Source organism: Aythya ferina (assembly GCF_964211825.1).
Source record: "Aythya ferina genome assembly, chromosome: 1".
In the NCBI taxonomy this organism is placed as follows: domain Eukaryota; kingdom Metazoa; phylum Chordata; class Aves; order Anseriformes; family Anatidae; genus Aythya; species Aythya ferina.
In genome coordinates, this window is record NC_140296.1 from 75219057 (window position 1) to 75239994 (window position 20938).

Genomic DNA, 20938 nt, shown 5'->3' on the forward strand with positions numbered 1-20938 from the left:
CTGTGTGCTCACTGTTTAACAAATGTGGGGTCAGGGCCTGGAGCAGAGAGAGGTGATGTCTAAAAAAGATGTGCATTGTGGATTCAGGGAAAGATATTAATCTCATCTTTCTAATTATGCTTATTCTCAGTCTTTCCTCTTTTAGCAGACATAGGAGACCATATGGAATTATTTTAATATTTCTCCCATGTTGACGGGATGTCACAGGTTCTTGGCTCTTAAAAATGGAGATGTCCTGACTTGCCTCAAATTATTGTGTCAAGAAAAAGAAAAAGAAAAAAGAAAAAAAAAAAAAAAGAAGGAAATAAGAGCTTTTGGAGAGAGGTGTCAGCTTGTCAGCTCACTGAAATCCAACTGAAAGTTTGCAGAGATCTTAGTGAATATGGTCCATATCCTTCACAGCTCAGTGAGAATCATCACTTGCCAGCACGAGCTTATCTCACATTGTGAGATAATGTGAGATCTGGGTGTTCAGATGTGAGGACAATGTAGAAAATTTCACTTGAGATGTCATCTAGTACAGGGAAAAAATGGAGAAAGAAAGAAAAGGAGGGCAAGCATAGTTGCCAGAATGCATTGTTCTAATGTAATTTATGCTAACATATCTTACCCAACTATTTTATCAAATATGATATGAGTATATGAGTATGATTGCTAAGGCATCTAATACATTGGTTACACTTTGTCACTTTGTTCAGCTGTTTCCATTAGGTGACATATAATAAAACTTTTTTCTTTCTTTTTTTTTTTTTTTTTTTTTAAACTTACATTAGGACATGTAAAACAGACACTTGCATCTTCATCATTTCTCTGTCCTCTGGCATTACCCAGACACCATTTGAAATATGTTATGAGGATCTTACTTTCAGGAAGAGTCCTTCGTGGATGAGTGCACTGCAAACAGAGAGGCCAGCTGTGTGGCAGGAGGAAAGGTTGGCATAGCAAAACTCTTCCCTGGGAACTACCAGGGAGCAAGTGGTATACATAGGTTATCTCCAGTCTGAAGACAGAGTCCTACTAATGGCCAGTGGATTTGGGTCTATCAGGGACTGCAGGTGACCAAGAGGAACACAGACACCTCTGTGGCTGCCTGGACTCTGCCTGTACTCTGAAGTAGTGTCCTGCAGTGCCAGCCTGTCATGTGAAAGCTTGCTTGGGACTCATGGGGATGCACGACACTATGCCCCTGAGTAAACATATGCAGCAAAGTATTCTTGAATCATCATTCAGGAGGCGACATCTTAATCTGAAGCTATGGTTCTGAGGGAGCAATAGTGTTTTGTTCCTTGGAAGACCAGAAGACGTGCCAAACTCCCAGGACTCAAAAGCCTTACAGGCTGCTAAAACTGCAGATGACTTGAAGAGTGCTTAAAATATTGTGACAGGTCACAGGGCTTTTCCAAAACATTCTGATGTTCTCAGTAGCTTTTATTCACATTGAAATCAACAAGAATTTCATCTACACAGCAGACAAAGGTTGCTACAAATTGTTATTAAGACCATCCACAGTAGCTTTAATCTCCTAGATCAGCACTCAGAGCACTGAGCTTGCACGAACAAAAGCTTCAGTGACTGAAGCTTTCTTATGCACATGGAAAGAACTGAATTCTAGCTTCTCATTGAAGCTTGCACTACACTAGCTGGCTTGATTATCCGATGGTACATCTGTAAATGTACCTTATCAAACAGTACAGACCTTGGTATGATGTGGATTATAGGCCTTGCAAAGTTTGTGCAGCATCCTCTGAATACTTAAAACATAAAAATAAAAGAATACAAAAATAAATATTAATCATGCTAGATTCCCTGGGTAGACATTTAGCCTTATCTATAAAAGAATAGCGCCACAGGTATTTCCCTTGAAAAGGAAAACTGTATTTGAAGAGAACAGGTTCAGCATATATGACCAGCTCAGGTATGAAAAAAAAAAAAAAAAAGAAAAAGAAAAAAAAAAAACACAAGCAACAACAACACAAACAACAACAACAAAACACAAAAAACACCCTCCTACAATATTCTACATTTTTAAATAATAGAGCATTTCAATACGGATGAGATTTTATTGTATCTGATTTATATGGAAAAAATAGGAAGTAGTTGAAATTATAAGGCAGAGCTCTTCATTTTCACACTTATTTAAAGAGAATTTCATATGAATTTGCCTTGGGTAGCAATATTTATTTTAAAAAATTAGAGACAAAGCATCTCAAAAGCCTTATGGACTCGGGTTGGATTACGAGAGTATAAATTTGGTTTGATATGGTAGCCATTGCTCTCAAATGAAACCAAGCTGTCAAGGAAAACAGAACAAAACAAAACCCTTTAAAAATGGATTACTTGTGCAGATAATGCAGATAGTGATAGAAAAAAAAATATTATAAAAAGATTACTAGAAGTTTGTACCATGTGTGAGATTTTTTTTTTTTTTTTTTTTTTTTTTTTTTTTTTTGTAATACCATCTCCTGTCAAAAATACAAAATAATTAGGCTTAGGAAAATGTTCTGATTGGTTTTCAATTGTCAATCTTAAAACAACATATGTAATGCATTGGGAAGCAGCTGATTAATGTCACCCATCCAGAGAACTGTTTAAGCTCTGAGGAGATTATTGGAACAGGAATGTTACATCCTAACACCTCTGTGTCTCATACATATGAAAAACACAATCATGCAGTGACATCTCATCACTCACCAGGCTTTTTAAAAATATATTATTCTGCAAAAGGATCAGCTTGGTGCCCCTCCTTTCTCTCCTATGATATTTACTAAAAATAAGGGGAAATCCTCTTAGATACCAAGATTTATGCCACTGAATGACAATGTCTTTGATTATCTTTCAACAAAATTCAGTTGTAAGAGGCCATCCCTAGCAGCTAGATGGCATTCTGCCCTTTCTGGAAATTAATGACAATGACAGAAGTGTTTTGCTAGAGCTCAGGCAGCAGCATTATTCTGCACTACATGAAAGCTGCAGATAATCACTTGTGCCCACCAGTTTTTATGCACTCAGTACCAGACTATGAAGAGGGATGCCATCTTCACATGTTAAACCTGGGCTCAGTTTCAGATATCTCCTGTGTTTCTCCTTTTTGCTATCCAAACCCGTTCTGGGGAATGCAGTTTTGCTTTTAAAATCTTGCTTGGCTGATTTACCTAAAACATAATTATGAATGTAAACCCTTTCTTGGCACAAAAGGAGGTTGTTACACAGTTTGAGGTGATTGTCTGTTACAATCCAGATTCTGGCCTAAAACTGTGAAGGCCAGACTCTGAATCTAAATAGTTGAACACCTTGATCTTGCAGTATAATGACATCCTTTCATGCAAAAAGGGGGTTTGCAACCATGACACCATCTCAGGTAAAGCTGTAGAAAGACAGCAATGCCATAAGAGATTCCCAAGGAACTGTACCTAACTAATGCCACAGTGTCTCTTATGTATTGAAAGCAATGAAAAATGGAGAATTTTTGCTGTTCCTTGAAATCGCATTGCTACCATTAAATCTCTGCTGATCAGTGCAGAGATGACCAGCCCTCTATAATAAACTGTGGCTTAAATGGGCCTTATTCTTTAATCAAATTGATTCTTAGGCAGCTAAACCTTTAGATTTCCTCAAAAGAGCCTTAGTAGTTAAACTAGCTTGGCAAAGCAGAAGGAATGCGTAGTTGGTAAAGAGGTAGAATAAGGGGATGTGGAATATATTTATAAACTGGTGCCTTGGGCATGCTTTGACACAAGTTAAGGGGCCCAGCCACGGGTTCTTTCCATAGTGTCCAGCCTTGCAGCGATAGGAAAGAAAGTGCAGAGTCCATGGACAAAAAATGGACATGGACCATCATGTGGCAAATCAAAAAAAAAAAAAAAGTGATGTCTGTGGAGTTCATCAGAAAGTGCATACCCAAGCCAGTTTAGAGGAGGCAAATGAGTTATCAGGAGGTTGAGGGATGAACTCAGTATTTGTGAAAGCATACAGTCTGGGAATGAAAAAATCACTCTTCATCTTCCTGATGAAACCATGCCACTGGGTAGCAAACAACTGTAAATTGAGGGAATCAGGAAGAAGGTAATACTCCCTAGCAGTAAGGGCACTCACCTGGGTTGTGATGACAGCTTTGCAACAAAACTTCAAGACTGATTAAGGATTTTTAATCACATGAAGTACACAGATCCCCTCTAGAGCAGAGATAGACATACCTTAGGGCTACAAAGTCACTTTCTGTCTCTGTTGCTCACTCCATGAGCTGTGAATCTATGAGCCTCTACAACACAGTGACAAAGCTTGTACAAGAAGGGCACAAGTTTTTTGTGGTTTTCCTTGCCCACCCTCTTCTTATACCCAGGCAGCTGCTTAGGGATGCTTTGACCCATCTAGAAAAGTGTCAAGGAGGGAGGGTTCAAAAGAATTACATCTTGATCTCAGTTTGAAAGAAAACCATGTTTGTGCAGGAAGAGCCTCATTCTTGCATTGTCAAGAATGCTCTGGAAATAGGATCAGAGTCCTCAGACATTGAAGGGAGAATGTATTTCGTGCATTCAGAAGGATTTAGAAGTTAGTATAGGTAGAATTGTAGTTCTTAGGCTCAGATTTATCTTATTTAATTTTATACACTCACAATGAATATATCTAGAGCTGAGAATCTCCATTTCTGCCTAGGAGAGAGAAAAACAAGGTGTGTCTAGTCTAGCTTATAACAGATCAGTTATGTCTGAGAGTCATCTTTTCTGCCTTTTCACAGATTAAATAATAATAATAATAAATAGAAACTAAAAAGAGACAGGATAACTAGCAAAGCCAGCAAAAAAACAAAACAAAACAAAACAAAACAAAACAAAAAACTCATTATATCTAGCTTCAGGGAGCTGAATATTACTTCTGTCTCCTGAAGTCTTTAAAATCTTTTTTAAAAGTAAACACATATGAAATTTAAATGCTTTTAAGAGTACCAAAAAGGGAGGTTTTCACAGTAAGAATTCTGCAACTAAATGTCACAATCTTCTTTTATTGTTTGCTTGCTTGTTTGTTTGTTGTTGTTGTTTGTTTGCTTTTTAAAATGACCTTCAGTTCTTTTTGTTTCTACCAGGCTCTGCAAATCAGTGAAGAAATATGCTACTGAAATTATTTTAAAGTGTCATCATTATACAGGTCAAGCAATTTGTTTTTAAGGTCATATTAATCATTTTGTATGCCAGCATTTTAATTATTGTACTAGGATGAGAGATTTCAATTAGAATAGAGATTTGCCAACAGTAAATTAAAATCTTTTCCAATTTACATTTTGTATTAATATCAATTATGATTTTGTTGAATGAACTGGGCTTGAAGAATACTGCTCAAATTCTAGAAAAAGTCAAGACATTTCATATACAGTTGTCAATCTCTATTATAGCATATGTGTATGTGTTATGTTAAAAAGCCTACATTGTTATATATATATCTTATATCTTCTAATGTCTTCAGAAATACTAATTTATCAAACAAATAAATAAGGTGCTTGAGTTATGCATGAAAAAAATATTTTAGGGCTCCACTTGCTAAGTATTTTTTACCACTTGTTTCTTAAGTTAAAAATGTTTACCCTGCATTATATTTAGTACAAAACTGGTTACAACACACTAATGGGCTAAATTTCTTAATAATTTGTATTATCACAAGATCAAGTACATATCTAGTAAGAATACAAACAGAAAGATCCTAATCAAACAGGGTATTTGAACACAGGCTTGCAACTTAACTCTTTGCCATCCTACTGTCTTCAAGGACTTTGCTGAGCAAGATCCTTCACCAACAGAATATACAGACTTATTCATACATAACATTTTACTCTTGACTGCCAACAATTTTAATTTACTCTAAAATAGAAAAATCATATACATTTTAAATTCTAGGTTTTTCCAACCTTTCCCATTCCATACTTTCAGTCTGTGTCTGTCAGATACTTGTAAGCTTGCCTCCAGCCTTTCTCTTTGTTGGAAATATAGCTAATATTTTTTTTTCTGAGTTCAACAGCCAATTCCTTCTGTTACTAGGATACTGTTTACCATAAAGATCATGATGTAGAAAGTACTGGCTAAAAATAATAACAGAACAATGAAAAGCTTTCAGAAAAGATAAATCTAAAGGCAGTGAGGGTCAACTACTATCCAGCTATAAAATGTACCTTTTTACATGGGTCAGAAGAAGTAACACTGAATCTGTTAAATTCCACTGTTAAAAACAGAGGAAAACAAATATTTAAATGAGAGCTGAAAAGCATTTTTCATGCAGAGTTAGAAAAGAGCTAAACCCAGCGTTAACTACCATCACATTGGTTTATGGCTCTATAGAGAAAAACACACTGTTGGCAGGACAGGAAATAAGCTAAAAGATAGATAAACTGGATGTAAACATCAAATATTTGAATTAGATAAGAAACTAGAGAAAGACCAAAAAATAAAAAATTTAAAGTACATGCCAACTCTTCTGACCTTCATAAACATAACAGAGAGGAAAACGTGAAATTAAAAACATCTAGAGCAGAATAAGAAAGCATGACTACAATTATTGCTGCTGGTTGTGCATTAGAGAGAAACATTTCTCTTTGAAATGAATAGAGAAAGGTAGTTTCCCAGCATATTTTATAATCCTGAGCTTCGATGGGAAATGACCTGTTTAATTTAGACATCCATGAAGTCTCTCTAAATGACTATTTTTCAAACACATATGTAGTGCAGAAATGTAAGTGCCTTGGAAGACTTCTAGGGGATGGTCACATTTGTGTTAACTGATTTAAGCAATACAGAAGAAGTAGTTTTGAACTCACTGGAGATCTAGGGCAGAAGATATCATCCAGGTTCATCAAGAGTTTTTATGGCAAGTTTTTGTTTATTCCCTGCATAAAAGGAAATCAATGTTTAAATGTGATTTCATAAAAATATTATGTCAATGTTATAATAGATGAAGTAATTAGACAAACAAAATGAATGTTGGGGTAGATAAAATAATTTAATAAATATGGTGCCTGGCATGAAGAAATTAACCTTTACTTCACCTTTGTTCAAAATATTTTATGTTTGAACAAGTATCTTATTTTAATTTACTTCTATCTTTATCTGAATGAAAGACATTAACAATAACAGACTCAGATTTTGTGGACTCTGATCTAAGGTTTAAAATGTAATATATATTTATCTCTTTGTAATTTTGGTTAAAAAAATTGTATATCTAGGGACTAGGAAATTTGCTCTGGTATGAATCTGGTAAGCCAGTAATTCAGTTTTCTCTCCTTTAACTCTACTCTTTGTCTACTTCCATTACAGTGTAACATGATAATCCTCAGTATTGCCAAATACTATAACTTATTGTAAATTTCTAAAGCATATTTAAACAGGAGCGTCTGAAAGGAATAGTTAATAACATTGCTTAGCAACATAAATTAGCCTTGTTCAGTGCTGTACTACCAAAGTTGTACTGCAAACCAATAACCAAGTATACTCTGTAAAAAAGCTAGTTCTGTTATTCCTACACTAACTATGCTGAAATCTGAAGAATAGCCCTATCCAACACTGGGGTAAACTGACATTAGCAAAACATCCATATCTATATCTATAGCATACACTTTTAAAATATATAAGCATATATATTTTTGTGAATGATATAAGCACACATTTTCCCATTATTTTTGTGAATTATTGACACTGTCTTTACTCCAGAGTGCAGACAAGTAGCAAGATACAATATATACAAGAAACAATATATACAGAGGATGGTGCAGATTTTCTTAGATGGAAAGGACAGATGACTGTCTAAATTACTGTGTGTTTCTGTAACTAGCAATTCCTAATTCACAGAACAGAATATAGAACTTAGCAAGAAACAAGAACAAAAGGAAGTATTTCTAAACCTTTCTGAAAAATAAAATAGTGAAAAAGAGAGAGTTCAGAATTGAAGGAGCAGACTCTCAATTCTTATGCATTATTAACTGTCTTAACAAAAGGAACATGTACATGTCAACATCCATTAAAACAATTGAAGCGTGTTAATCTATTTAAGGACTGTCTTATCATGAAGCCTACCCAAACTAACTGGTTGTTTAGAAGAGATAATTTGCAATTTTTACTAGACTATCTACAAGTTCCACTAATCACCTTAGATGAAAATCATGCCTAAAGATTACAGCCCCCAACTATGGTTATTTTATCCATGTTTCAATATTCATTTATATTTGGTTTTGCCTAATTGAAATTAATTGGAATAAATGTATGTCAAAAAGTTAAGAAGTCACTAACCTCATTTCAACAAAAATATTAATTTCAGGTTCACAGAAATGTCTCTCTCTATTTTTCTTCTGGTTTTGCCCTGCATTCTCATTTTACAGTATATGACAACCATCATCTGCTCATAAATCCTGGTTGTGAAAGCCTGGAATACAGCAAAAAGATGATTTATTCAAATTTCATGTGAAAACAATAATAAGTCATTAACATGATAGTTGTTAAGATGTTAAGATTAATAGCTGACCAGTTCATGGTCACATACCATTGTCCATACTGAGTATATTGTGTGGCATGAAGGTACTGACATTTGAAAGGTAGTTATAACACTTACAGAACACTTTGTCAGTTCACCACACACCACATGGCCCACAGGACTTCTGAACCATTCTCTTTCCATATGATTGTTGATTCATGAAATAAAGGACTTTGTCTGAGTGTGAAAAAAAATAAAACAAACAACAACAAAAAACCAACTTCAATTCTTTTTTATCTGGGGCCTAATGAAAGACCTAAATCTGCAATAGGGGGGCTCTTCTTATGGGGGCACTTACTTGCTTTTATAATGCAGATGGATAATACCAGTGGTATAGCATGTACAGGCTAGTGAAAAGGACTGCTCTATACAGGGATAATATTTCTTCTCAGCAATTTCTCTCCTCCTGCAGTACAGGGAGCAGCAATCAAAAAGTTACTGAATCAGCTGGTAGAAACATCCAGTTCTGTGATGGTAATCACAGCAGCATTTTCATTATACTTGGTCAGTTCTGCAAGTCCAGTCATTCAAATTCAGTAATTATTTGTGTTTGATAGAGATACTTCCCCCCTGCCCTTCTCTCCTTCTCTCTCTCCCCCCTCCTCCCCCCTCCCCCCCCCCCAAATCCTAAAGTTCTACCTAGGATTAATCCAGAAGGATTTTTCAAGTTTGTATCTTACTTTCTCAGATTCTTACCCAGCCATGAACAATGCAGATGATTGATGTATCTTGAAGTGCTTTTGTCATTGTCAGTTTGATTGGACAGAAAATGTTCCTAAGTGCAGTATAAGAAAGGACTCTCAGCCCTCAAATGAAAGTGTAGGAGGGGGGTGAGAAAGGTGTGACAGAAAAGTTTTTTCCATGTAAAAAATAACCATCAAGTTTTTTTCATGTTAATGCCATTGCAATTTTGTTCATTTCCATCATCAACAAGAAGCAGCATTTTCTAAGGAAGAGATGAACACTGTTATCAACTTTAAGAAGTGATTAACAGGAGATATTCAGGGTGAAAAACAGGGAAGTGGGAGAATGAGTTTCAGGAGGAAGGTTTAATCACCGCTTCAAAAGATACACCTGTGTAATTAAAACTGTAGCTAAACTCCTTAGCTGGTGGATGCCCCTGATAGAAGACCCTTAAAACAGCATCACTTTGTATAATCCTTTCCTCTCCTCTCCTTTCCTCTCTGATCAGGTGAAGCACTACTAAACTCATAGCTGTTTAGTGATATTGATTGATTTTAAATTTGTTTTTATACTGGCGTCACTCTACAAATATCTCCCAGACCTAAGAGAGGGAAGGTAAGAAAGCAAAGGTAGAGGCAGAAAAGGATGTGAATGCAGGGAAAAGCTGGATAGACATTGCTAGGGAGGTAGCTAACCAAAATGTTGAAATTGTGATAGAACAAAGACTTGAAAGCATAATGAAAGCACCAGAACAAAACAGAAAATAAGGCAGAGAAACAAGGCTGTAGTATTAATAGAGGCTTCAGTAGAGTGAACATTTATATCAGTCCTTTGAATTTCACTCTTTATAAAAAGGCTTAGGCTACATAGTTTACTTGGCTGAATTCAAGGAGAACCACCAAGTAAAAAACACTAAAAAGTTTGGAGGAAAGGCTCTAGAGCTTTCCATACAATAGGGTTTGTCTAATTAAAAATAATTCGAGAAATAGTTTGCAATTTATTAATACTAATCTATTGTTAGGAGCCCTTTAAAAGTAGGTTACAGAAGCCATTGTGCATTGCTGCCCATTCAACAACATTGTCTATTCTTGTCTTTTCCTCAATGTCCTTGTATCTGCAAGATTAAATGACACTGACAGTTAAAAAGCCTTGGTTTGACTTGCATAGATATATCTGGAGATCCATGCCAGATCTGAGTTCATTTCAGATGTTGCTTGACAGCCTGATCCTTTGAACTCAATCTGTACTTGATCTTGCACCTCTACAGTGCCATAGCTCCCAGATAAAATAATGTAGCTATTTTACCCTAAAGACACACCAACAGTTAACATATTCCAAAAAGGTCTCCATAATTTTACCTTCTGGTATGCTGATGCACAAAGTCCTTTCATGCACAAGCATGAACATCATTAAGTTTCCTTTATATGCCTTCAGGATATCCTTTGGAATTAAAAAAAAAAAAAAAAAAAAGGAAAAAAAAGGATGCAACTTGAATCTCTAAAGCTCCATTAAAATGATTGCTCTGATCTCTACCCTATTAACCCACATGATCTCATTTTCCACAGTTGCTGCTAAATTACTTCCCGCAAGTTGCCAGAGCAGGAGACATTGACTATATTTTCTTTGTTTTACCCGGGGTATCAATGGGTAAAAATGTCTTTATTGATAATTATGATCCCCTAGGAAAATACTGCACCTGTCCTTCCATAAGATGTAACAATGTTAAAGTTCATACCACTGTCATGCAGAATGAAGTGCTCTGCTTTTTGGAATATCATAAACAAAATAAAACATGAAATAAAAAATTATGTTACATGCTAGGAATCTAGGAGCATAAATGGATTCTTAATGTAAGCAGTTAATCTTCACAGAAAAAAAAAACATTAAAGTGTATCAGAAAAAGTGTATCATTTGTGAAAGGGTAGAGCTGTAGGAGGTGTTTAAAAGCTTTGCAATATCATGTGGTACTTGGAAAGTCATGATTACTAGTTATAAAGTATACATTTAAAACTATTTTGCAAATGTTTACCATACTAGTTTAAATTCAAACTGTGTGCTATGTGGTCATAGTGGCAAACATTTCCCAATAACCAGAATATTTTCAAAGAACTATCTGTAGCGAAGAAAAACTTTCATATGAAGTTGGGCAGGGAAGGGAAGTCATCTAGAGAAGGGCTAAAAAGGTGGTGAAGAACCTAGATAGGAAGACTAGGAGCGGCTGAGGTCACTTGCCCTGTTCAGCCTGGAAAAGAGGAGGCTGAGGGGAGACCTCTTCATGGTCTACAGCTTCCTCATGAGGGGAAGTGGAGGAGCAGGCGACGACCTGTTCTTTTGAGTGACCAGTGGCAGGACCTGAGGGAGTAGTGTCAAGCTGATGCAGGGGAGGTTTAGGCTAGACATCAGTAAGAGGTTCTTCACTGAGAGAGTTGTCGCACACTGGAACAAGCTCCCCAGGGATGTAGCCATAGCACCAAGCCTGTCAGAGTAAAAGAAGTGTTTGGACTGTGCTCTTAGTTACATGGTATGAAATCTTGGGTAGACCTGTGTGGTGCCACGAGTTGGATTCAATGATCCTTATGGGTACCTTTCAACTCGGGATATTCTATGATTCTATGATTCTACGGGCATGATATGAACATGACACTAGGCTTGTTGAATTTTCTTTTCATTGTGAAATGTTTGGTTGTATAGTTCTAGGAGAGAAGAGAATTCAATAAAATTGGTTGGATTTGTTTTTAATTTCAAACACAATATTTTGTTAAAATTATTTCTATTTCATTCCCTTTTTATTTTTTTTTACATATTTTAAAATATTTGTAATTTATTTTTAATATGCAAATGTAGACCTTTTTGTTTTCTTCTCTTTCACTGTTTGAGATAAATATGAACATATTTTAATTAAACTTTCTTTTCTTTTTCTTTCACTTTTGCAAAAAAAGGCATCTTGTATTAACAAAAAATACAAGAACAATTCTGTCTGGTAAGTCATTTACGGTTGCCTTTCCTCTATTTTCTGTGAGGCATTTTTATTGTGGATGCCCTGAAAACATTATTGCTAGTTAAAAGGAAAGATGTATGTCTGGTGCCTACAATCAGGGATATAAATTGATATATCAACTCATAAGTAGAAGGGGATCATTTTTCAGATACTAAGTACTCCCAGTTTTCTGTGACTTAACTCTAAGAGCTAGATACCGTATGTTTTGCTACTAGATATAAAATCTTGTTGCAATGCAACATTGCTAAAAAGACATTTCTCAGCCAGTTTGGATTTTTATTCCCCAAGGAATACAAAGTTTTGTCTCAGCTTTAGGGTGAGGGTTTTTTGTTGTTGGTGGTGTTTTTTGTTTTTTTTTTTTTTTGGTTATATTTATACTACTCGAGTATTCCTTGCCCTCTACACCATACTTGTAGAATCATACTGTGAAACCTGCCCTTCTTTAAAAGTCTTTGAAGCATACATTAATTCATTGTTCAAGATGTGTTATCATTTCAGTCAACATTTCAGTAGGGCACTCTGTTATTGCCAGTGCACAAATAGGTCCAATTCAGCTGTTAGATAACAGATTCTCCAACAAGATTACAGAAGCAGAGCAAAACCATATAGCTAAGAAATTAGTCTCTATCACAAGTAGTGCTTTTACTGCATCCATATCTTTGAATTTATAGGTGGGAGGAATGGTCTCTCACATAAAAGGTACAAGATACCAAGCAACTATATTCTTCATTCTGGAGAAGTTCATCAGATATGATACCAATTCCTAATGATGAGAAAAAAGGGACTGTGTGAGGAGTTTTTCTTGGTTATCTGACATTTCTTCCTCTGTTGGAAACCATAAGCCTACTTTTTAGAACACTGAAACAAATGGATGAAGTTCTTAATTGAATTGTAACTACTCTGCATTACTATGGTACATCAGAACTGTAACTTATAGTCTAAAATTCAATCAGTCTGTGTGAGTTCTTTGTATACATTTCATTCTCATCTTTATTTTTTTTGGCTGTTGATGCTGCTTAAAACAGTTTGTTGTATGTAATCTACTGCTCATGTCAATAGTGATATACTTAGCATTAATCTTCCATGTTGTGTTGCAAGACTCTCCTGCCTCCTCACCATAACCTTATTTGCCATCAATCAAACCATCATGATATACCATTTGTACTTTTCCAGTAATTCAAACCTGATGAATAGTATCCCCTACTTATAAATGCTGCAGTAGAAACATTGAGTACTTTAATTACAAATGTTTTCTTAATTCAGTGGCGTGCACTCAGCCCATTGCATTGGAATGACTGTGTAGTGAGTTAAAACATGCACAGTCGTAACTGCTCTGGTGGTAATCTTAATATGTGGTGGAGGCATTGGGAGGTGGGAGGGAAGAGAAAATTAATTTTGTTTTAAAAAGATACCGGACAGAGAAGAATCATTTTATGGCTGTCTAAGGGGCAACCACTACCCATAGGGGATAAGTTTTATCTCAGTGGAAACAATGTACTTATTAAACTGAAGAAGCAACAAGCAAAGAGGATTGAAAAAAATATAGAATAGTAAGCCACCTTATTTGAAATAAATGGAGGCATAGAGCCATTGGAAAGTTTGTCATTGAAATTGCATAAACTAAACAAGTGAGTGCGCAAGAGCTACTAAGAATTTGTATGTGCAAAGTGCTAGTTTGCATATAAAATCAAAGCAAAATGAGAAATGTTTAAAAAAACCCTTGAATGGTAGCCTAGAAATGTATGACAGACTGCAGATAGGAGAGGATGCTGAAATAGAATGCTTGGATATTGCTAGTGTTTCCAATACTTTTGTCCTATTTAAACACCTGTGTCATTTGTTTGCTGAACAGTAGGAGTTTCCTGCGATTTATAGACCTGGTTTCCAGTGGATACAAAAACTCATAAAGTATAAGATGAGTCTTAGTGAGCTAGAGCATGATTTTATTTGGAGAATAATTAACTATATTTACCCACACACATACTTCTGAAATGTTACTGCCTATAAGGAAGCAAACAAACTCTTAGTCAGGGATCACAGCTGACGAGATCCTGCTGCCTCTGGAGGTGAAGCTAAGCTGAGGTCATTGCAGAGAGATGATTTTTATGCATTGACACATTTCCCATTTCCTTCTCAGTACAAAATCAGCTTTTTTTTTTTTTTTTTTTTTTCCAGAAAACTTGTAAAGATCTCCAAACAAAACCACAAATCTTTCTAATAGTGAAGTTTGAATGTTTAAAAAAGGAATTGTGATGTTGTGTTGTCTGCCATAGTTCCTGCTGTGAAGGAGATGGTATGACATCAGGAGTCAGTACCAGCTAGAAAGAATGGTGACATTAATGTGGTGGCTCCATGTCTGTCTAACACTCTAGTATTTTTTTTAAAGTGTGTGGAAAAAATGGGTTTAGTATTGCTTAAAATAAAACAACATACTTTGATTTCCCTCCAGCAGATATTCTATTCTGCATACAAAATGTGGGCTTTCTGTTTTGTTTGCTTGTTTGTTTGTTCAGTCAAGGGAGCACCCATCTGCAATGAATATGATCTTTGCCTCTGTGCTTGGATTTCAATCACAAAATTCAAATTTTGAACTCTGTCTGACAGGTTTTCAATACCACCCGAAGCTCTGTCATAGAATCACAGAATGGTTTGGGTTGGAAGGGACATTAAAGACCATCTAATTCCAACCCTGCCATGGGCAGGGACACCTCCTACCAAACCAGGTTGCTCAAAGCCTCATCCAATCTGGCACTGAACACTTCCAGGGACAGGGCATCCACAGCTTCTCTGGGCAACCTGTTCCAGTGCCTCACCACCCACATAATCAAGAATTTCCCTTGCTTATTTCACATGGAAATTAATACAGAATCCTTTAATATAATGTGTATAACTCAAAACATTTATTTGTTATAAGGGTGACAGAGCACTGGAACAGGTTGCCCAGAGATGACCCTGCTTGGCAGCAGGGTTGGACCAGATCATAGATGATCTCCAGAAGTCCCTTTCAACCTCAACCATTCTGTGATTCTGTGAATAACTTTGCTATGGCAACTTTCTTTTAATTTTGTTAGATATATCCAATGATCTCAAACTAGTAGCAGGAAGCAGTATTCTTACTTATAATAACTAAAAATACTTCTGATGAATGAATATTGACTGCAAATTTGTGGATATTAATTTAAAAACACTCATTAAAACACTTATCTTTCTTATGAATTATCATTTCAATATTAATGTTGATCTTCATGGTTATACTCATCTGATCATGACAATACAATTGTACACATAATATTATCTTTACAAAATAGAAAAAAAAAATCCCAGAATCTTCTGGCCTTTTGGAGACAAATCTAATCAAAGTTCAAGAAAGAGCTTTTTTTACTGTTTTGAGCTCTCATTTTTCACTGATCTTTTTGTTTTCTGTTTTATCTAATATTTTTTTCTAGAAGCTGTTTTTCTCTTTACAGCATTCAAAGGAAGTGATAATGGTGTTGCCTTATTTGAAGGAAAGAATGAATACAAAACTAGTACGTACATTGACTGTATTGAATTGATTTAGAGTTATTATTTAGTTGATACATGTTTACCCTTAGAAGAGGTAGTAAGAAGAGAAAATTCCATTCTAAAATCAATTTTCATTTTGGTAACTTTACAGAATACAAAGTCAGTCATATAGCACAAGAAAGAAGAGCTGTACCACAGCAACCATGTAGTGATGGACATTTTCTGCTTGAAAATTGCCTGCTAAAGAGGAAGATCTAAACACCTTAGAGAGATTTAGGAACTGAAAAGTTAGTTGATATCAAATTAATCATAATTTCATCAGTTTCAATCCATGTAATTTTAGCATTTAAAATGCTTATGTGGGTCAAAAAGACTCAACATATTTAATATCTATGCTTGACCACATAGTTTAACACCTGTAAAATGATTATGGAATAAACTTGATCAACTGCAAAGGAGTCAGAATTTTGTTCTGTGGGATTACTATGAAAGTTGCCTATTTTAAGCAGAAAATTTAATTAAGTCATAAAGACTTATTTTGATCCTATATGATTTAATGATGCTATCTGCATATATACATAAATTCTCAAACGCATAAATATATATTTTAAGAGACCTACATACATAAAATTATTATTCCCAGATTTATGTCTCTTGATGCCTGTCATGCTTGGCATGCCGCTATAATTGCATCAATTGTCTTAACAAGATATTATAGAAATTTTGTTATGGCAAGTACAAATGAAAACCAATTCATATTTTATGCTTCTATGCTTCATGTTTCCCATTTTCTCTAAGTAATTTTTCCTAGTGTAATATTCATTTTGGTTCTGCAGATGTGCACCAGAATTTGAGTCGCTTTTCCCTGAGTGAAAATACATTTATATATATGTTTATTCTACAGTTCAGTTTGCCTAAATAAGTGCCAGCAGAAGTGGTGCATCTCCTTTGGAGGGGACTTTGCAGGGGACTTTGGGTCCCCTGGATTAGAAAGAACAACACAAGCTGAGTGTTTTTGTGCAGCTCCTGTATTCCGTGTAAACAGTGGAATGAGAGTCAGGTGCCTTTGAAGAACTGCATATAATTTTTTTGTCTTCTTTGAGATACTAAAACTGTAAAATTTTTATTTACCAATAGGTCAAAGCTTGGTATATTTTTTGCTTCTTGTTCATGTATCTATAACAATTTGATTCAGGCTAGGAAATAACTTTTTTTTTTTTTTTTTTTTTTTTTTCTGCTTCTTGCTGTGGCATGATCTCTACAGGTGTTTGTATTTCTATTTATCATAATGGTTCTTTTGTGTATGTTGGAATTTATGGAACAAGCTGATGTCTAAAACATTCAGTATTGAATTTCCATGCAGTGTCAAGTTATACTTACATCTTTTTCATAAGCATCCCAGGGATTAATCTGTATATTGCACTTTACAACTTGAAGATGTTTGTTCTAAATTTGTCCTTTAGATTTTTCTTTTACTTTTCATTGGTCATGTTTTTGGAAGAAAGAACTATAGCAAATAGTAAATAACAACAGCTGCAATGGCAACAGTGGCAGCAACAGCAATGCGATTTTATGCCATGCCATATTATACTTTATAAGATTGACACAGATGTGCTACTTACAAAGTGCCAGCTGTTGGCACTTTTCTTATTGACTATAAGCAAACAAAATAACAAAAAATCTACAACAACAAATTATTTCTATCACACACCACTTACTTCACAGATTTTTCAGCAAACATAAGGGCACATTTAGTAGCTGAATATATTTTACCCTTGGATACTTTCAATTTGTATTCATTTTAGAATTTATTCTGTTAATTAGAAAAGGTTATAAGATTAATAAGTAGTCATTCCTAATGTATGCAATGGATGGTAAGCTTCAGTTGATTATGTGTGTTTGTTTGTTTTTTGTTTTTTGTTTTTTTTTTTCCCAAAGAGGCATTAGAGATTAGTTCATACAAATCATAGTGAGCAATATCCTATCTTTCAAAGCTGGTCTTTTATCTATGTTGCTTTATAATCTCTGAATCATTTCTAAAATCCCTGCCAGAAAAGCCAACAAAAACCTAGCAAACTCTACCCTACAAACATAAAGTGATACATAGCAATTTCAAATATTCTTATACAGAATTGATTTTCAAGGAATCCTTTGTAGATGTAAAATGAGAGATCTTGGAAAAAAACAAACAAACAAACAAAAAAAACCACCACCACCACCACCAAAACAAACAAACAAACAAACAAAAAACACTAAGAATACTACAGCTTGTGACCCTTATTTGTTAAGAAAGTGTAGTGTTAACTACTTGGGATTAGCAGGCAGTCTATTTTTCTCATTACTAAGACATTAGGCTGACCCTTGGCATGTGCTCCAAACCCAGCCTGCAGCATTTCTGAGATTCGTGACCACAGTCCAGAAGGGCAAGGACCACTCTGTGGTTGTGCAAGATCTCTGTGCTCAAATTCTGGCTGATGAGAAAGAAGGTCATCCAATGTCCTTTTCTTTGTGGTCATCCAGAGCAGAACTTTTCTGCCCCGTGTTGTCATGATGGCCTCTAAATAGGTGGCTAGTGAAGAGCTCCTCACCTGGACAAGTTTCCTGATCAGATCACTCAGATATGAAAAGAAGCTAGTAAGGCCCAGCATTTTTTTTGTTAATTTTTTAATGAGGGAAGGTGAACTTGCCACTACACCCTATATCCTGAATTATTTTGCTACAGGCTTACTGAACTAATCACTCTTTTCCTCTGTATTGATCTTTCCCTTTCTGACCTTTCCCCTGCTGAACTTTGGAGAAAAATACTCCAAGGATAGGCTGAATACCCATAGGCCCTTAATGTGTAATCTGTATCCAAGGGCACTAGTATACACAAAGCTGCTCTCCCAAGATCATCTAATCTCCTCACTTCCAGTGCAGCTTCAGGACAAATAATATAACTTTGTCATACTACCCTCTTCCTCTTGCTATGGACAGAAGGGACAGGTCATATTTTAAGTGGGCCTGGAACCTTCTCACATATTAAACATTATTTAGTCACTTTAGGTCACCCTGAGATTTTCTTAGGCTACCACTGTTGGAAAGAATAAAATAAAAATAAAATAAAATTAAAAAAAAAAAAAATCTAGATCATTATAAATAATGGAGTTAGAAATGAGATTTTCAGTTCCCTCTGTTACTTATACAATAACTAAAGAACTCCTTTGTTTTCTTCTTGGTCAGTTGGTTGTTTGTTTAATTGAAAAAATAGTCTAAACTTGTCCTTTCTACCACGCATATTGACTTCAATATATTCATATAATCTCTATATATTTAATAAATAAATAAATATCTACAAGCAAACACATTTAAGTACCATAGATAACAAGGTGAATCGCAGCTTTCAGGTCAGATGTTTCATAAAATAAAGAACATATGGACATGTCCTTTGTTGTAGAAGATGGCTCTAGGAAGATTCTGTCTTGCTAGAAATTTATGAATATTTCCTAAATATAGAGTCCAGTGGATAGTACTTTTTCCACATATCTTGTATTATGTGGATACCCTGTCTCAATCTTTCTCACTTCAGACTTTTTTTTTCTTCCCAACTCTCTGCCTAGAAATATGATTAAAAAATATAAGCTATTATCTATCTGAATATTCTATGGCCTCATGGCCTCCTGAATGGCATATGTGTGTTAGACCTGGTCTTTATATTTCATACCCACCTGGCATATCCCAAATGTTTTCCGGTGGGTACAAGATAAGCCTAATACTCCCCAATTTATTTCTTCTCTATTTCTAAATCATATTTGTTTAACTCCAAAATTATATTTGGAAAATAAGACACTCCGACCACTGAGCTCTCATGGAGGTTTTAGAAGTAGCCTAAAGAATGGACATATACTTACTCATCAGCTTTAGCCAGTGTCAGTGTCTGGTCAGGTGAACATTGTTTCCACTGCAATGATGGACTTTAATTATCTTTCACAAATAAGCTGTGAAGAAAAACATCATCAAGTGTCATTTATTTTCCAGATGTTGATGGTGAGTATCACCACAAGCTGTGAAGTTACAAAGGATTAAATTTTCATTCCGGATCATTAAAACAAACAAACAAACAAACAAGCAAAACAAAACAAAACAAAAAAAGAAAAAAAAAAAAAGAAAACACACAAAACCAAACAAAACAAAATGGCTTGCTGCATTGAAAATTAACATCTTTTAGCATCATTAATTGAAAATTAATATCTCTTACAAAAGCTGCGATAGACAGAAGAACTCAATCCTTACAATGTGATCTTCCTTTCTAAAGATTGTGCATATATACAATGTCATCTGAAGAAACCACCTTCTTTCTCTCTGGCTTGAATATCTTCCTTCCTTCCTTCCTTCCTTCCTTCCTTCCTTCCTTCCTTCCTTCCTTCCTTCCTTCCTTCCTTCCTTCCTTCCTTCCTTCCTTCCTTCCTTCCTTCCTTCCTTCCTTCCTTCCTTCCTTCCTTCCTTCCTTCCTTCCTTCCTTCCTTCCTTCCCTCCTTCCTTCCTTCCTTCCTTCCTTCCTTCCTTCCTTCCTTCCTTCCTTCCATGTCTCCAGGGAAAAGCAGCCAATCTGGGACACAGCTGGCTGGGGTGCTCAGGTCCATCCTTGCATTTATGACATATCTATCCATCTCTCAGGGATATATCCTCCTCTCTTCCCTGCCACTTAGGAAGCTTAACAAGGTAATGCAGTGTTATGCCACACACAAGCTTCATTTCCTTCTTTCCGGAACAACTTTGAGAGGAAACAGTGGGGAGAAAATAGCAAAAACAGGACTATGCCACTACTTCCTCCATCATTTATCTGTCTGATAGTAGCAGGAGAGATCCTTAGCTACCCAGTTCCCTAATATACAAAGTATATTGTATACTTTGGGAGGGAGTACTGAAATGTAGACCAGCATTCCAGCCCCAGAAATGATATTAAAGAATCCTCAGACATGATGTAAGAGCTAAAGGAGGAACAGAATTACTGGGTTCACAGTGGAAAGAACAATATTGATTCTGAGACTTAGGGGAAGAATTACCTGTTGGGCAAGGAATAAACAGAACTGGGTTCATTACAGATACAAACTTTTTCACTTTAGGTACCAATTATATCTATTTCATATCTATTTCATATTCTTTTTTTTTTTTTTTTTTTTTTTTAAACTCTTTCCTCAGCAGATGTTTAAGATTATGAAACGTGAATTTGTGTGATCTTTTTAGATGAGCTCACTGAATCTTAAT